We start from the raw sequence: 18,146 nt of genomic DNA, 5'->3' as shown, positions 1-18,146 counted from the left end.
CAAAATGATCACATAGATCACAACTTTGTATAACTTAGTAAAATTATGAGCCATGCCATGTAGGGCCACCCAAGATGGACCGGTCATGGTGGAGAGTTCTGACAAAACATGGTCCCCTGCAGAAGGGAATGGCAAACCACTTCAGCATTCTTGCCTTGAGAACCCCATGAACAGTATGAAAAGGCAAAAAGATACGACACTGAAAGATGAACTCCCCAGGTCAGTAGATGTCCAATATGCTACTGGAGAAGAGCAGAGAAATAGCTCCAGAAGGAATGAAGAGGCTGAGCTAAAGTGGAAACGATCCCCAGTTGTGAATTTGTCTGGTGGTGAAAGTAAAGTCCAATGATACAGGAACATGGAATGTTAGGTCCATGAATCAAAGTAAATTGGAAGTGGTGAAAGGAGACAGCAAGAGTGAACATTGACATTTTAGGAATCAGTGAACTAAAATGGACAGATATGGACGAATTTAATTCAGATGACCATTATATCTACTACTGTGGGAAAGAATCTCTTAGAAGAAACAGAGTAGCCCTCACAGTCAACAGAAGAATCTGAAATGTAGTACTTGGGTGCAATCTCAAAAACGAAAAGGCAAACCATTCAACATCACAGCAATCCAAGGCTATGCTCCCACCACTAATGCCAAAGAAACTGAAGTTGAACAGTTCTGTGAAGATCTATAAGACCTTCTAGAGCTAATACCAAAAAAAAAAAAAAGTCCTTTTCATCATAGGGGATTGGAATGCAAAAGTAGGAAGTCAAGGGATACCTGAAATAACAGGCAAGTTTGGCCTTGGAGTACAAAATGGAGCAGGGCAAAGGCTAACAGAGTTTTGCCAAGAGAACACACTGGTCAAAGAAAACAGCCTCTTTTAACAACACAAGAGATGACTCTACACATGGACATCACCAAAATCAGAGTAATTATATTCTTTGCAGCTGAAGAAGGAGATATAGAGCTATACAGTCAGCAAAAACAAGACTGGGAGCTGATTGTGGCTCAGATCATGAACTCCTTCTTGCAAAATTCAGACTTAAATTGAAGAAAGTAGGGAAAACCACTATGCTATTCAGGCATGACCTAAATCAAATCTCTTATGATAATACAGTGGAAGTGACAAATAGATTCAAGGGATTAGATCTGATAGAGTGCCTGAAGAACTATGGATGAAGTTTCATAACATGGTACAGGAGGCAGTGATCAAAATCATCCCCAAGAAAAAGAAATGCAAAAAGGCAAAATGGTTGTCTGAGGAGGCCTTACAAATAGCTGAGAAAAGAAAAGAGGTGAAAGGCAAAGGAGAAAAGGAAAGATATACCCACCTGAATACAGAGTTCCAAAAAATAGCAAAGATACATAGAGCCTCCCTAAGTGAACAACAAAGAAAAATAGAGGAAAACAACAGAATGGGAAAAACTGGAGAGCTCTTCAGGAAAATTAGAGATACCAAGGGAACATTTCATGCAGAGATGGGCTCGATAAAGGACAGAAACAGCAAGGACCTAACAGAAGAAAAAGATATTAAGAAGAGGTGGCAAGAATACACAGAAGAACTGTACAAAAAAATGTCTTAATGATAACCATGATGGTGTGATCACTCACCTAGAGCCAGACATCCTGGAGTGTGAAGTCCAGTGGGCCTTAGGAACAAAGCTAGTGGAGGTGATGGAATTGCAGCTGAACTATTTCAAATCCTAAAAGATGATGTGGTTAAAGTGCTGCACTCAGTATGTCAGCAAATTTGGAAAACTCAACAGTAGACACAGGACTGGAAAAGGTCAGTTTTCATTCCAATCCCAAAGAAGAGCAATGTCAAAAAATGTTCAAATTACCACACAGTTGCACTCATTTCATGTGCTAGCAAAGTAATTGTTCAAAATCCTTCAAGATATGCTTCAACAGTGTGTGAACCGAGAACTTCCAGATGTACAAGCTGGATTTAGAAAAGACAGAGGACCCAGAGATCAAATTTCCAACATCCACTGGATCATAGAAAAAGCAGGGGAATTCCAGAAAAACATCTACTCCTGCTTTGTTGACTATGAGAAAGCCTTTGACTGTGTGGATCACAACAAACTGTGGAAAATTCTTAGATCTGGGAATACCGGACCACCTCACCTGTCTCCTGAGAAAACCTGTATGCAAGTCGAGAAGCAACAGTTAGAATTGGACATGGAACGCTGGACTGGTTCAAAATTGGGAAAGGAATACGTCAAGGCTGTATATTGTTACCCTGCTTATTTAACTTACATACATAGTACATCATGAGAAATGCCAGGCTGGATGAAGTTCAAGCTGGAATCAAGATTGCTGGAAGAAATATCAATAACCTCAGATATGCAGATGACACCACCCTAATGGCAGAAAGCGAAGAACTAAAGAGCCTCTTGATGAAGGTGAAAGAGGAGAATGAAAAGGCTCAACATTCAAGAAACTAAGATCATGGCATCGGTCCCATCACTTCATGGCAAATAGATGGGGAAACAATGGAAACAGTGACAGACTTTATTTTCTCATGCTACAGAATCACTGTGGGTGGTGACTACAGCCATGAAATTAAAAGACACTTGCTCCTTGAAAGAGAAGTGATGACCAACCTAGACAGCATATTAAAAAGCAGAGACATCACTTTGCTGACAAAGGTCTGTCTATGCTTTGTCTGTAGTCAAAGCTATGGTTTTTCCAGTAGTCCTGTATGGATGTGAGAGTTGGACCATGAAGAAGGCTGAACACCAAGGAATTGATGCTTTTGAACTGTGGTGCTGGAGAAGACTCTTGAGAGTCTCTTGGACCTCAAGGAGATCAAACCAGTCAATCCTAAAGGAAATCAGTTCTGAATGTTCTTTGGAAGGACTGATGCTGAAGCTGAAGCTCCAATACTTTGGCAGCCTGATATGAAAAGACCCTGATGCTGAGAAAGATTTCAGGCAGGAGAAGGGGATAAGAGAGGATGAGATGGTTGGATGGCATCACTGACTCAATAGACATGAGTTTGAGCAAGCCCTGGGAGAGAGTGAAGAATAAGAAGACCTGGCGTGCTGCAGTCCATAGGGTCGCAAAGAGCTGGACACAACTTAGTGACTGAACAGCAAAGTACACTAATAAAGGTGCTTACTTAGTAAGGTTTTCATGACAATACACATAAATACACATGAATCGCTTGTGTAAATGATAATTATTATTATCAAGCTACATTTGTACTGAGAAGAGAGGAGAGTTACCTAAGTGAAGACAGGAAGAACAGCTTGTGCAAAGGCCCTGAGAAAGAATGGACTGGAGTGGAGTCTGAAGGACAGACTGGTGCTGTGAGAGGTGGACAAGACAGCCTGCTCTAGGAGATTTGAACCGTTTTGGACTTTATCCTGAGATCAAAGGGCAGAGCTAAAGGATTTTAAGAGAGAGCTGCCTTGGTTCAAATTACATTTCTTAAAAAACCTTTTGGGAACTTCCCTGGTAGTCCCATGGTTACGAATCCACCTTGCAATGCAGGGGACACAAGTTGGATCCCTGATGTGGGAGCTAAGATCCCACATGCCATGGAGCAACTAAGCCCGCCTGCCGTAATCACAGAGTCTGTGCCGCTAAGCAATATCTTGCATGGCACAATGAAGATCCCAAGTCTGCAGCTAAGATGAGATGCAGCCAAATAAATTAACTAATTTAAAAAAAACCCTTTTGGGCTACAGAATATAAAAGGATTAGAGGGTGATTGCAAGGAAGAGACTTGGGAGGTGAGGGCCACTAAGGTGGTGGCCGTGGCAATGGAGAAAGTGACTTGATTAAAAAAAAAATTTAGTCAGTCTAATCTGTGACTAGTCAGATGTGATAACTGAGAGAATAAGAGTCAAAGAAAATAAAAAAAGAATTCTGGGAAAATGGGGAAAAAAAATTTAGATTCCTCACATGTCAATACAAGGATATCACTTAATAATAAGTCTTAGAGGGACGCAAAGCCACCAGAGGAGACTTTTGGATTCCAGGCCTGCAAAATCCAAACAGGACTGGGTCAGGGTCTGGTCAGATGGGTAGAGGCTGCACAAATGACCAGACTGGGGATCAGGAAGGAGGCCTGAGCACATCAGTGCACCTTTGCTGGGATGGGAAGGGGTGCGATTTTTTTTTCACTGGGGCAGAACTTACTCTCAGCGGGTCTATACTTGATAGATGGTATGATGTGTCAAGAGAAAGAATGAGTCCAGGGTGGGAGGAGGAAGGGAAAAAAAAACTTCATGGTGACGACATGGCTGCAGGGGAGGTCTCTGCAACTGAGGATTCTGTAGTACAGCAGAATGTCAGAGCTTTGCTTTCTGGAGTCATTCATTTGTCATTTAATCAAGGTCATGTGGCATTTCTAAGAGTCAGGCTTGCTCTGTTCCTGGTGCTGGGGACAACCTGTGAGCTAAACATTCACAGAATGTCCTGCCCATACGAAGGAGAGAGATAAAAAAGCAACCAAATATGTGTGTGTATGGAACTTGTGAAAAGTGCTTTGAATCTAGAAACTTTTTGAGGGTAAGAGCAGGGGAAACCCAGCCCCATCCTCCCAGCAGGAGATCATTCCACCTACAAAAGCTCCATTTCCTATAAGCAACAAAGGCTCTGCCTCTCAGGAAGGAAGACCCTTCCTCATCCACAGACAGGGTCTCTGAGATCATGGAGGTTAGGTTCAGGCAAAAGACGAAACGCACAACTTCGGACCATCGTCCCATCTGCGGGCCTCCTCCATCGTGTGATGGGCTCAGCCGGCCCTTTAAGGAAGAGGGACGTAGAATCTGCCAATAAAGGGAGGATGTTCTTTCCTTTCTGTCTTTCCAGGGAAAACTTCCTGGAGCTGAACCTTTAACAGAAGGTGGTGTTTTGTAAGGTAGAAATGGAATGGAGGCCAGGAAATCATTCGACAGACAAAAGTCCAGTGATGCATAAAACATCTACTTGTTTAGTAATGAAGTTTGGGCCTCAGTTTCCTCACTGATAGAATAGAAATGTATGAGATAATATAGATAAACTTTGTACACAGTACCAGGCATACAAAGAGCGTTTGGTAGACAGTGGATAATACAATACTGTATTATTACAACATGACATTTTCAAGGTTGCTATGAGTGGCCCAGTGAGGCTAGAACTTGGAGTGTGTGTGTGTGTGTGTGTGTGTGTGTGTGTGGTAGGGAAGGGAACTGCAAAATAAAGTTGAAATCTTTCAGAGGTTTTGAATACCATTCTGGAGTGTAGCATTTCCCAGGAGTAATTGATCCAATGAAGACTATTATTTGGAAATAATGACATTAATAGCTAATGCCACGTGGTATTTTCTACACCCTAGGCACTACTCTACACTCTGTAGAGTAGCTGGCCAAGATCAAAACACTGACAAGCGTGGGTTGAGGCCTAAGTTTTTTCTTGCTCTAAATCTCGTGCAATCTAGCATAGCACAGGCAGATCTCATTTTACTGCACTTTGCTTTCGCAGACACTGTGTTTTTTACAAACTGAAGATTCAAGGCACTCCTACATCAAGCGAGCCTATCAGTGCCATCTTTCCAATGGCCTTTGCTCACTTCGTCTCTCTTTCACATGTTGGCCATTCTCACAATATTTCGCATTTTTTCATCAGTATTGTATTTGTTAAGGTGGTCTGTGAACAGTGATCTTTGATATCATTATGGCCAAAAGATTATATGATGTGCTGATGGTTAGCAATTTTTTAGCAATAAAGTACTTTTTTTCTTAGCAATAATGTACTTTTTGATTAAAGGTAGGCATATTGTTCTTTTCTTTCTTTTTTTGAATTTTTGGCCACGCTGTGGGGCTTGGTGGATCTCAGTTCCCCAGCCAGGAATCGAACCTGGGCCACGGCAGTGAACACCTGGCATCCTAACCACTAGGCCATCAGGGAACGCCTGGCACTGTTCTTTTAGACATAATGCTATTGCACATCTGACTACAGTATAGTGTAAAAATAAATATTTTGTATGTACTGAGAAACCAAAAAAATTCACGTGACTGGCTTTATCGTGAGACTTGCTTTATTGCAGTGGTCTGGAACAGAACCCACCGTTATCTCCAAAATCTGCCTATACTAATCCCAGTAACTAACGTGTATTGAGGCTTACACACATTATTTCACTTAATGTTCACAACAGTCATAGAAAGTCAGCGCTATCATCCATCAATATGCAGATGAGGGAACTGAGGCATGGGAGAATGAGTGACTTGTCCGTGGCCTGATCACTGGTAGCTGGTGGGACACTGGGAGCCATGGAAATGTGCCAACCGAATTCCTTCTGGAGAGCCTGCTGTGGGGTGCACTTGATTGACAGCTGCTGTCCCTTTGGCTCCACCATGGTGTTCACGAGGGGCCACAGCCAATGACAAACGTGGTGGAGGTATGAGTGCTGGCCTATTGCTGCCTGGTATGAGACTCTTCTACTGGGTGTCCTTGGCTTGAGGACTCACCATCTATCTAGCCAAGATTCTCTCAAAGCTGTAGTGTGAAGCTCTTCCTACCCAGTCCTTCCTTCCTGCTCTCCCAGCAGGTATCAGATCTGCAACCTGGTGTGAAGGCTCTCCACACCCATCTCCTTTATCCTTCATTGACATTTTCCTGATAAATCTCTTGCATACTTAACCCCATCTTAGTGTCTGCTTCTTGAAGGACTAACAGACAGAACACATGTTATAGATTCTCAACAATCCTGTCTCTTGTGGATGACCCCTGAGGTTGACAAAGCAGTTCACACACACTGATTATTTTGTGTTGACAAGAAACGTGTCCAGCAATGGGTTTCTCTGGTGGCTCAGTGGTAAAGAATCCACCTGCAATGCCAGAGACATGAGTTTGATCCCTGGATAGGGAAGATTCCCCAGAGGAGGGCATGGTAACCCACTCCAGTATTCTCGCCTGGAGAATCCCATGGACAGAGGAGCCTGGTGGGCTACAGTCCATAGCGCTGCAAGGAGTCAGACATGACTGAGCGACCAAGGACACATGTACATGCTGACTCCTCATTTGATATCTCTGATTTTGGAAAGAACTCACCCACCCACCACTCACCCACAAAAAGAGGTGATCTTGGTGGCTAACGGGATTAAAGGCATGTGGATGCCTTGTATGAGAAAGAACCCAATTTCCCTGCCCAATGGGTAGAAATCCTCTGTATCTCTCAATAACACCTGAGAGCTTCCTAGCAATGTAGCACCTCAAGCCCCACTCCCTGCCTACTGAACTGCTGCTGCTGCTAAGTCGATTCAGTCGTGTCCGACTCTGTGCGACCCAAGAGACAGCAGCCCACCAGGCTCCCCCGTCCCTGGGATTCTCCAGGCAAGAACACTGGAGTGGGTTGCCATTTCCTTCTCCAATGCATGAAAGTGAAAAGTGAAAGTGAAGTTGCTCAGTCGTGTCCGACTCTTCGAGACCCCATGGACTGCAGCCTACCAGGCTCTTCCGCCCATGGGATTTTCCAGGCAAGAGTACTAGAATCTGCATTTTATCAAGATCGCCATTAAAATTTGAGAAGCTATATACTGTTGTGCCTACCCACCACCACTCTGCTCTGCCCAGGGCCCAGGCCCTTGGAATATCCATACAATTCAATATTATTCAGATAATAATAAAAAAATAGTAATAATGTACTGTTACATGCTACAACATGAAAGAACCTTGAAAACATCATGCTAAGTGAAAGAACCAGTCACAAAAGACACCATATTGTAGGATTTCATTTACATGAAATGTCCAGAAGAAGCAAATCCGTAGAGACAGAAAGTGCATTGGTGGTATCTAGGGCTAGGAGATGGAGGTGGGTGGGAGGAAATGGGGGATGACTGCTAAGGGATAAGGGGTTTCATTTTGGGGTGATGAAAAATATTCTAGACTTGATTGTGATGATGGTTGCACAACTCTATACTCAAAACAATTAAATTGCACACTTTAAACGGGTGAATTGCATGAGTTGTGAATTGTAGCTCAGTGAAGCTGGGATATATGTAAGAGGGTCTGGCCTCAAAGAATTGTTATGAGAACTCAATAGCACACTCATGTGTGTAGAGCTTTGGTTCTGCAAGAGTAGCTACTGTGGAGGAGACACAGACCCTGTCTTTGAGTGGCTCATAGTCTAGTGAAAGAAATGATAAAGGCATAAGAAATAAAAAAATCCAGAAATGAATGGACAATGATCTCTAAATTAGGCACACGTACCATGTTGGGCAGATCATAAGACAGAAGTAACTTGCCTATTCATCCTTCCAGCCATCCATCCATGCATCCATCCACCCAGTAATTGCTTGATACCTATTATAAGCTGGATATGGGGAGCAGAGATGAATAGTATAAGTAGGCACACAAACATATACATTTCGTCACAGTACGGTAAATGCCTTGGAGAAGACACAGTGTAAGTCCAAGATGGGTGTAACTGACTAACTAAAAAGAGAAAAGTTCTCTCCAAAAGGGGGCAGCTGGGCCCTTCTCTTTGTTTCTGCTATACCTACTTATCATTTCAAACTGAAGAGCAATGCTTGCTTATTGAAATAAGCCAAATTGTAAGGAACAGAATAAAGATGAAGGCAAATTTCCCTCTCCCCAGTGGAATCATGGTTTTGTGAATTCCTTCTATACTTTCTCTCTGTGGTCACACAAATGTGTATCTACTTAGCACTGTGTCATGTGTGACCTGTCATACACAGATCAACCCAGGTAGATCTAACTTACTCCTTGTCAATAAGAGTGAACCATAATTCCTCAAACATTCTCTACCCACAAACACACAGTGTTTCCAGGTTGGCTGCTGCTGCTAAGTCGCTTCAGTCGTGTCCGACTCTGCTCGACCCCATAGAAGGCAGCCCACCAGGTTCCTCCATCCCTGGGATTCTCCAGGCAAGAACACTGGAGTGGGTTGCCATTTCCTTCTCCAATGCATGAAAGTGAAAACTGAAAGTGAAGTTGCTCAGTCGTGTCTGACTCCTAGTGACCCCAAAGACAGCAGCCCACCAGGCTCCTCCATCCATGGGATTTTCCAGGCAAGAGTACTGGAGTGGGGTGCCATTGCCTTCTCCGTTCCAGGTTGGAGCCATGATAAAATATTGCATAAAAAACTTGACCTTAATTAGCAGGGCTTTTAATTTGACTGAACAGAGTCTCAAAAGGATTACAAGGGTCAACGAGTACATGTATTTTAAGTTTTAAGAGGCACTACCAGGGTTTTCTAAAAGCTTTCTTTAATTCAGTCTCCCAAGAGAAATGTATGAAAAGGCCCAGTTCTCTGCATCTGTGCCAGTTCTGAATGTTATCAATTTAAAACATTTTCCTCAAGCTGATAGGCAAAATGGTATCTCTTTGTTGTGCTGTTGATGCTACTAGGGTTACTGCCTTTTCATATGGTTATTGACATTTCCATGTCTTTATTTGGGAGGTGACTGAGCCTGGCTTTGAACTAAGTAAATGGCATTTAGAAAGCAAATGGGATCCTTAGCAGAAGACATTCCATGCAGAGGGTCTATGCAAAGAGCTGCGGAGGAAATCTGTTGAGAGAATTATGAGTGGTTTAATGTTGAAAACTTTTCAGGATGATGAGAATGGCAGGAAATAAAACGATGAAATGGCAGGGTATATGTGGGGCTTCCCTGGGGGTCCAGTGGTCAACACTCTGAGTTTCCACTGTAAGGGATGTGGGTTCGATCCCTGGTCAGGGAATTAAAATCCCACAAGGTGAAAGGTATGGAGAAAAAAGAAAAAAAAAACAACTGAGAGGAAATGAAAATGGACATACCTTAAAAAAACTGGGTAGGGCTTCCCAGTGTCGCAGTGTCGATAGGTGTCGCAGTGGGAAAGAATCTGCCTGCCAAACAAGAGACTCTAGGTCCATCCCTGGGTTGGGAAGATTCTCCATTCTCCAGAGTAGGAAACGGCAATCCACTCCAGTATTCTTGCCTGGGAAATCCCACGCACAGAGGAATCTGACAGGCTACAGTTCATGGGATTGCAAAGAATTGGACATGACTTATCGACAAGATAACAGCAACAATAACAGATCAATCTGGGCTTCCCTCATGGCTCAGTGGTGAAGAATCCACCTGCCAATGAAGGAGACAAAGGTTCGATCTCTAGTCCAGGAGGATCCCACATGCCGCGCAAAAATGAAGACCCAGCACAGCCATGAATAAAACAGACAAACAAACAAACAAAAGCTGGATATATGGACAGAGGACAAGATCTATTTTTTTGACTGTGTTGGTTGCAGTTGCAGTACATAGGATCTTCATGGGTCATGAGGGATCTTTCGAACTCTCTCTGGCTGTAGTGCCCTGGCTTAATAGTTTCAGTGTGTGGGTTTAGTTGCTCCACAGCGTGCAGGATCTTGGTTCCCTGACCAGGGATTGAACCCTTATTTCTTGCATTGCAAGGTGGATTCTTAACCACTGGACCATCAGGGAAGTCCAAGAGAGGGCCAGATCTTAAAGTGACTTCATGCCATACCCAGCATCAAGGTCTTTTCCAATGAGTCAGCTCTTTGCTTCAGGTGGCCAAAATATTAGAGCTTCAGTTTCAGCATCAGTCCTTCCAATGAATATTCAGGGTTGATTTCCTTTAAGATTGACTGGTTTGATCTCCTTGCTATCAAGGGATTCTCAAGAGTTTTCTCCAGCACCACAATTCGAAAGCAACCATTCTTTTGCACTCAGCCTTCTTCATGGTCCAACTCTCACATTCATACATGACTACTGGAAAAACCATAGCTTTGACTATACGGACCTTTGTCGGCAAAGTGATATCTCTGCTTTTTAATATACCGTCTAGGTTTGTCATAGCTTTTCTTCCAAGGAGGAAGCATCTTTTAATTTCACCTTCCATTATAGTTCCAACTTTTTGATATCTTCAGCTCAGAACTCTCTCCCTTCCCTTCTTCCTGCAGCTATACTGGAAAGGCCTCCTCCCCCACTGCCCAGGAATGCCAGGTTGTCAGTCTTGCTCACCACCTGATTTCTGGTTTTTAGCAGAAGGTGTTACGGAGCATCCTCCTTCTCTGTGTGCGGTGCTCAGTTGTTCCAATCATGTCCGACTCGTGTGACTCTCGGGTGACTCCGTGGACTATGGCCTGCCAGGCTCCTCTGTCCATGGAATTTTTCAGGTAAGAATGCTGGAGCGGGTTGTCATTTTCTACTCCAGGGGATCTTCCTGAGTCAGGGATCGAACCCCAGTCTCCTGCATCTCCTGTGTTGCAGGCAGATGCTTTACCTGCTGAGCCATCGGAGAAGCTCCTCCCTTCCCAATCCAATAGTTAACGAACTGGAGGCATGGACGGCAGTTTTGTTTTAAAGGAGACTTGAGGAGCCATGGTTTTTCAGCAGCAATGAGGACAGGTCACTTCTAGAAGGAGTGGGAGGATGAGCAGACAGCCCCTCAGGGAGGCAATGGCAGAGAGAGTCAAGTCTTCCAGAAGGTAGAAGGCTTTTGAGTGAGGCCGTCAGGAGATGGAGGGTAGGGCATGAGGATGAATGAAGCAATGTGGTCCAGTGGTTAAGGGCAGGGCCTGAGTCATCAAGATATTGTTGTTATTCAGTTGCTACGTTGTGTCCAGCTCTTTGTGACCCCATGGATTGCAACACGCCAGGCTCCTCTGTCCTCCACTATCTCCTGGAGTTTGCTCAAACTCATGTCCATTGAGTTGGTGATGCCATCCAACCATCTCATCCTCTGTCTCCCTCTTCTCCTTTTGCCATCAAGATATAGGTAATAGAAACCATGGAACCTTAGTTCCTGAACATGCAGAGTGATCAGTCTCTTGTTTTTGAACTGGAGACCATAGGGCCTGATTAGACGTGACCCCAGAGTCCTAACTGTGATCAGCCTGAACCAGTCCAGGAAGCTGGGCTCTCATGAACAAGTAGTCCAGAATTCTGGGGCTGATATGAAATGGTAGGATCACAGAAGAGCCTACTTATCTGGGAAAACCTTGAATCAGCACAGGGAGATAAAAGAAAAGAGATTTTTGGTTTGGGTGAAGGGAGAGGCTCATGTGGGCGCTGGTGGGCAGGGCCAGCTCCCTCTCCCCTCAGGTCCCCATGGCTCTTCCCTGGAGGCCTGCCTCCTCCTCTGTCTCCTTCAGGAGGCCCTGCCATACACCCTGCACTTGGCAGCCAGAATCCGTTTAAAAATATGTAAATGAGACCATGTTATTGGCCTCGCCCAGTCAAAATACTGTTAAAGTTTTCCCATGGCTCTTAAGATAGAGCTGTTGATAAAATGGTATTTTCCAAACTCATATGGGAAAGGGGGTGATTTTAGGTGGGACAGGGAGGAACATTTTTAAAATTTTTCTACTGTGTATTAGGAAAAATACGTGGTATGCCAATCCTTTGATGTCATGAATATTTTTGCCTAGGGTAAGGATACAAAGGGAGCCGACGAAAGAAAAAATGTAAGGCAGAGAGTACAGGTGGAGGCCCATGAAGGCCCTTCTCCAGTCTCATCTGGCCTCTTGTCCCTCCCTCCCTGGCTCTAGCTGGGCTGGCCTGCAGGTCCTTGAAGACGTCACCCACTTATCTACTAGGCCTGTGCCTCACCCCCACACCACTGCCCCCACCCCTCTTTGGCTAAGATAACATCCACTATCAAGGGCAGGAGAAGGGAGCGACAGAGGATGAGATGTTGGATGGCATCACCAGCTCGATGGACATGAGTTTGAGCAAACTGTGGGAGTTGGTGATGGACAGGGAAGTCTGGTGTGCTGCAGTCCATGGAGCTGCAAAGAGTCAGACACAGCTGAACAAGTGAACAACACCAGCAACATCCCTTAGACCTCCACTCTAGTGCCATTTTTTTGTGGGGGGCATCTTGTGGTCAGGGGCTCGCAGTGATTATTTCTCAGGGCCCCCTGTTTGGCCTTCATAGCATTTCCCATTTTGCGTCTGGGATTAAATCCGAGGCTTCTGCTAGAAGGTAGGCTTCTTGAAGCTGAATGTGCCTTGCTCACCACTGTAAGCCCAGCAGCTAACATAGCACCAGGCTCGTACTAAGCACTCATCTGAATTAAAGATGCAGGAGAGCATGAATGAATCCGGTGATAGAGGCTCTTGTATGCTGATATTGCCCAGCTGGGGCTGCCTTTGTGGAGTTAGGAATTGCTCCTCACCAGTTCACCAGTCTTTTAACAAAGTACCCCACATTCCCACTGTGCACTGGGCATCATAATTAGCTGGTGCCGAGTTGAAAGTGAAAGTGTGAGTTGCTCAGTCGCGTCCAACTCTTTGTGACTCCATGGACTGTAGCCCACCAGGCTTGTATGTCCATGGGATTCTCCTGGCAAGAACACTGGAGTGGGTAGCCATTCCCTTCTCCAGGGGATCTTCCCAACCCAGGGATCAAACCCAGGTCTCTTGCATGGCAGACAGATTCTTTACCACCTGAGCCACCAGGGAAGCCATAGGGAAGTCCCAAGTGGGAGCCTGAGGAATTTGGGGGACAAGGGAGTGGGATTCCAGTATGGAGATTCCTTCCAGAAGTGTGGCTAAGAAGGAAGGAAGAGGGGGCATCTCAAACTCTCTCTCCAGGGGTCTTAGAGACCAGATCTGAGCTCTTTCCCTGGAGGGCCCAGGAGAGACCTGCAGGAGGGGTGAGGGGCTTCTGCCCCAGGCTTCTGTGGGCCTCCAGTCACTTCTTCCTGACCCTAGGCTGGGCCTCCTCCTGGCCTCTCTCCACCCCTCAGTGTTTGCTTTTACTGGCCTCCCCCACAGCCCCCTGATGCCAGAAGTTCTTTTTCTTTGAAACATTTAAGAATATTTCAGAAAAGCCCAGAGAATAAAGTACTGAAAACCCCTGTGCTCATAACCAACTATTAACATTTTTGCTTCAGATAGATTTTTTTGTATAAAATAAGTAGAACATCACAGATAAAGCTGAAGGTCACTCTGTTCCCCTCTCTGGTGCAATTTGCCTTCCTCCCTTTCATTCCCAGGCACAGTTGTTATTATTAATCTAATGTGTATCCTCCTAAGCTGTTTCAATGCACAAAACAGAATGTTGATAGCAGGACTATTCACAACAGCCCCAAAGTGGAAAACAACCCAAATGTGTATCAACTGATGAACAAATAAACTAGTGTGGTATGTCCATATGATGGAATATTATTAAACAATAAGAAAAAAAGCACGGCTACCATGCTAACACGGACCAGCCTTGAAAACATTATCAGTGAAAGAGGCCAGACAGAAAGGGCCACATATTATATGATTTCTTATCTACAGGTAAGTCCACAGATGCAGAAAACAGATGAACTGTGGATCAAACCAGTCCATCCTAAAGGAAATCAGCCCTGAATATTCACTGGAAAGACTGATGCTGAAGCTGAAGCTCTAGTACTTTGGCCACCTGATGTGAAGAACTGACTCACTGCACAAGACTCTGATGCAGGGAAAGATTGAGGGCAGGAGGAGAAGGGGACGACAGAGGATGAGATGGTTGGATGGCATCACTGACTCAATGAACATGAGTTTGAGCAAGCTGTGGGAGTTGGTGATGGACAGGGAAGCCTGATGTGCTGCAGTCCATGGGGTCGCAAAGAGTCAGACACGACTGAGCGACAGAACTGAACTGAACTGATCTGTGGCCAGAGACCAGGTGGGGAGGAAGGAGGAGGGACAAGTAACTTTTCAACGGGTATGGAGTTTCTTTTTGGGGTTATAAAAATGTTCTGGAAGTAGATGGTGATGCTGTTACTGCTGCTGCTGCTGCTGCTGCTAAGTCGCTTCAGTCGTGTCCAACTCTGTGTGACTCCATAGATGGCAGCCCAGTAGGCTCCCCCGTCCCTGGTAAATCCCATGGTAAATCCCTGGTAAATCCCTGGTAAATCCCTGGTAAATCCCTCTGTCCATGGGAAAATCCCATGGACAGAGGAGCCTGGTAGGCTGCAGTCCATGGGGTTGCGAAGAGTTGGACACGACTGAGATGGTGATGATGGTTGCATAACTCTGTAAATAGAATAAAAATCACTGAATGTTCACTTTAAAATGGTTAATATGGTAAATTTTGTTGTGTGACTTTTATCTCAGTAAAAAAAAAAAGAAACGTGATTTTAAAATATTTTCCTAAGTGATTTCACACTGCAGGTATATTTCTGCACCTTGTTTACTTGCTCAGCATGATATTGATACGTATAGATCTGGTTCATTTATTTTTAGCTCCTCGGTTATCTTTTATTGGAGGAACATACTATAATTTATTTTTCTACTGGTGGGCATTATTGGTGATAAAATGTTTCTCTTTTTTCTCACTCAAGCAGTGCTCCCAGGAACAGCCTTGACAGTTTCCTGGGGCCCATTTGGGGAGAATTTCTCTAAGGCATACCTTTGCTGGGTTGTAGGAAATATAACTTTTCACAATATAGTCAGTGGTATCAGTTACATTCCCACTGGCAGCTTGTGAGTATTCCAAGCCCTGGTTATTTTCCACCTTTGACTTTTACCTATCTGATGGTTGTGCCATTTTAATTTGCGTTGCTGTTGCTGCTGCTGCTGCTAAGTCTCTTCCGTCGTGTCCGACTCTATGCGACCCCATAGACGGCCGCCCACCAGGCTCCTCTGTCCATGGAATTTTCCAGGCAAGAGTACTGGAGTGGGGTGCCAGTTAGTATTTCCTTTATTTCTAGCTATTTTTTCTTTTGTTTCCCCCCCTTCTCTCTTTATTCCTTCTTTCCTTTCCTTTTTGGTATTTTCTTGACTATTCTTGAATCTTTATCCTCCATATGGATTTGGAATCACTTTGTCTAGATCCATGAAAAACCTTGTTAGATTTTTGACTGGAACAGATGTGAGATCATAGATTTACTTGCAAGTTACCTGGCATCTTTATTCTATGAGCAAATCCCATCCATGAACAAATAATATATTTCCATTTATATAGATCTTCCTTTACTTTAAAAAATATTATTTATTGGGCTGCACCAGGGCTTAGTGTGGCACGTGGGATCTTCGATCTTCACTGTGGCATGCAGGACCTTCTTTTTTTTTTCAGTTGCAGAACATGGGACCTATTTCCCTCACCAGAGATGGAATCCTGGGCCTCCTGCATTGGGAGTCTTAGCCACTGGACTACCAGGGAAGTTCCTCCCTTTATGTTTTAAAATAGACTTTATTTTTTAAAAAGTAACTTAGGTTCACTGCAAAATTGAATGGAAAGTACAGAGAGTTCGCAAACATTCTTTGCCTCCCTGCATGCACAGCTTCCTCCAGTATCAACATCCTGCCCATCTGCACATTCCCCACCAGAGGGGTCCATTTGTAACAATCAGTGGACCTACATTGACACATTACTATCATCCGAAATCCGTAGTTTACATGAGGGTTCACTGCTTTTAAAAAAATGTTTGTTTATTCATTTATTTTTGATCGTGCTGGTCCTCATTGCTGTGAGGGCTTTTCTCTAGTTGGGCTACTCTCTAGTCACTGTGTTTAGGCTTCTTATCAGGTCGACTTATTACCGTACTAATCCAAACACTTCTCTTGTTGCGGAGCACAGGCTCTAGGGTGGGAGGGCTTCAGTAGTTGTGGCTCCAAGGCTCTAGAGCACAGGCTCAGCAGTTGCGGCGCATGGGCTCAGGTGCTCCATGGCTTGTGGGATCCTCCAGGATTAGTGATTGAACCCGTACCTCCTGCATTGGCAGGCGGATTTTTGACCACTGAGCAATCAGGGAAGCCTAAGCGGTTCGCCCTTCGCCTTGTACATTTTATGGACTTGGACAAATGCATGATATATATCCACCGTGATCATACAGAGCAGTTCAGTTCAGTCAGTCAGTCAGTTCAGTCGCTCAGTCGTGTCCGACTCTTTGCGACCCCATGGATTGAAGTTACACTGTGCTAAAAATCCTCTGGTCTCTGCCTCTCCCCAGCTGCTTCTGCCCGACACCTTACAACCATTGATTTTTACTGTCTTCATAGTTTTACCTTTTCCAGAAAGTCATACGGTTTGTACCTTTTCAAATTAACTTCTTCCACTTAGCAACGCTACACGTTTAAGTTTTCTCCGTGTCTTTTCATAACTTGACAGCTCATTTCCTTTTAGAGCTGAATAATATTCTATTGGCTGGATGTACCACACTTTATCCATTCACCTGCTAAAGGACAAATTGGTTATTTGCAAGTTTTGGCAATTATGAATAAAGCTGCTATAAACACCTGTGTGGACGTCTTTTCAGCTCAGTTGAGTAAATGTCCAGGAGAACAATTGTTAAATTATTAAATTATTATTAAACTAAACATAAGAGTACATTTAGTTTCATATTTCTTTACATTAAGAAAAGTTTTACAGTTTTCTGAAAAAAAAATCTAGAAATTTTTGTATATATATTCTTAGATGCCTTGTAATTTTTGTTGCTATAGGAAATGGTATCCTTTTAATTACATTTTCTTGTTTCCTGTTGGTAATCCAGTAAGCATTCAATAAAATGTCATTGATTTATGTAGGATGCTGTGCTGCTGCTGCTGCTAAGTCACTTCAGTCGTGTCCGACTCTGTGCGACCCCATAGACGGCAGCCCACCAGGCTCCCCCGTCCCTGGGATTCTCCAGGCAAGAACACTGGAGTGGGTTGCCATTTCCTTCTCCAATGCATGAAAGTGAAAAGTGAAAGTGAAGTTGCTCAGTCGTGTCTGACCCTCAGCGACCCCATGGACTGTGGCCTTCCAGGCTCCTCCGTCCATGGGATTTTCCAGGCAAGAGCACTGGAGTGGGTTGCCATCTAGTATTCAACAATTCTGCTAAAAACTCTTATTCGTTCTAATACTTTACACGCAGATTCCTTTATTTACTGGAAAGAGAATAAACCGTATGCATATAAGGATGGAGTTAATTCTTCCTTTCTATTTTCTAAACCTCTTCTTTTCTTTTACTACATTTAGCTAAAAGTTTCAGTAAAGTTGAGAGTAAAGAGCATTCTTATCTCATTTTTTATCTTTATTCTAGAATGCTAGAGTTTCACCCTTAAGTAAAATGTCTACATGTTTATTGAATATCTTATCAGGTTGACTTATTACCATATTAATCCTAATTTGCTAAGATTTTTTAAAAAATGAATGATTTCATCAAATTATTTTTACACATTTATTAAAGTGATCATATGCTTTTTCAGTCACTCAGTCACGTTTGACTCTT

The sequence above is a fragment of the Bos indicus x Bos taurus genome, chromosome 3, assembly GCF_003369695.1.
Source record: "Bos indicus x Bos taurus breed Angus x Brahman F1 hybrid chromosome 3, Bos_hybrid_MaternalHap_v2.0, whole genome shotgun sequence".
Classification (NCBI taxonomy): Eukaryota; Metazoa; Chordata; class Mammalia; order Artiodactyla; family Bovidae; genus Bos; species Bos indicus x Bos taurus.
This window is presented reverse-complemented; position numbering follows the sequence as displayed.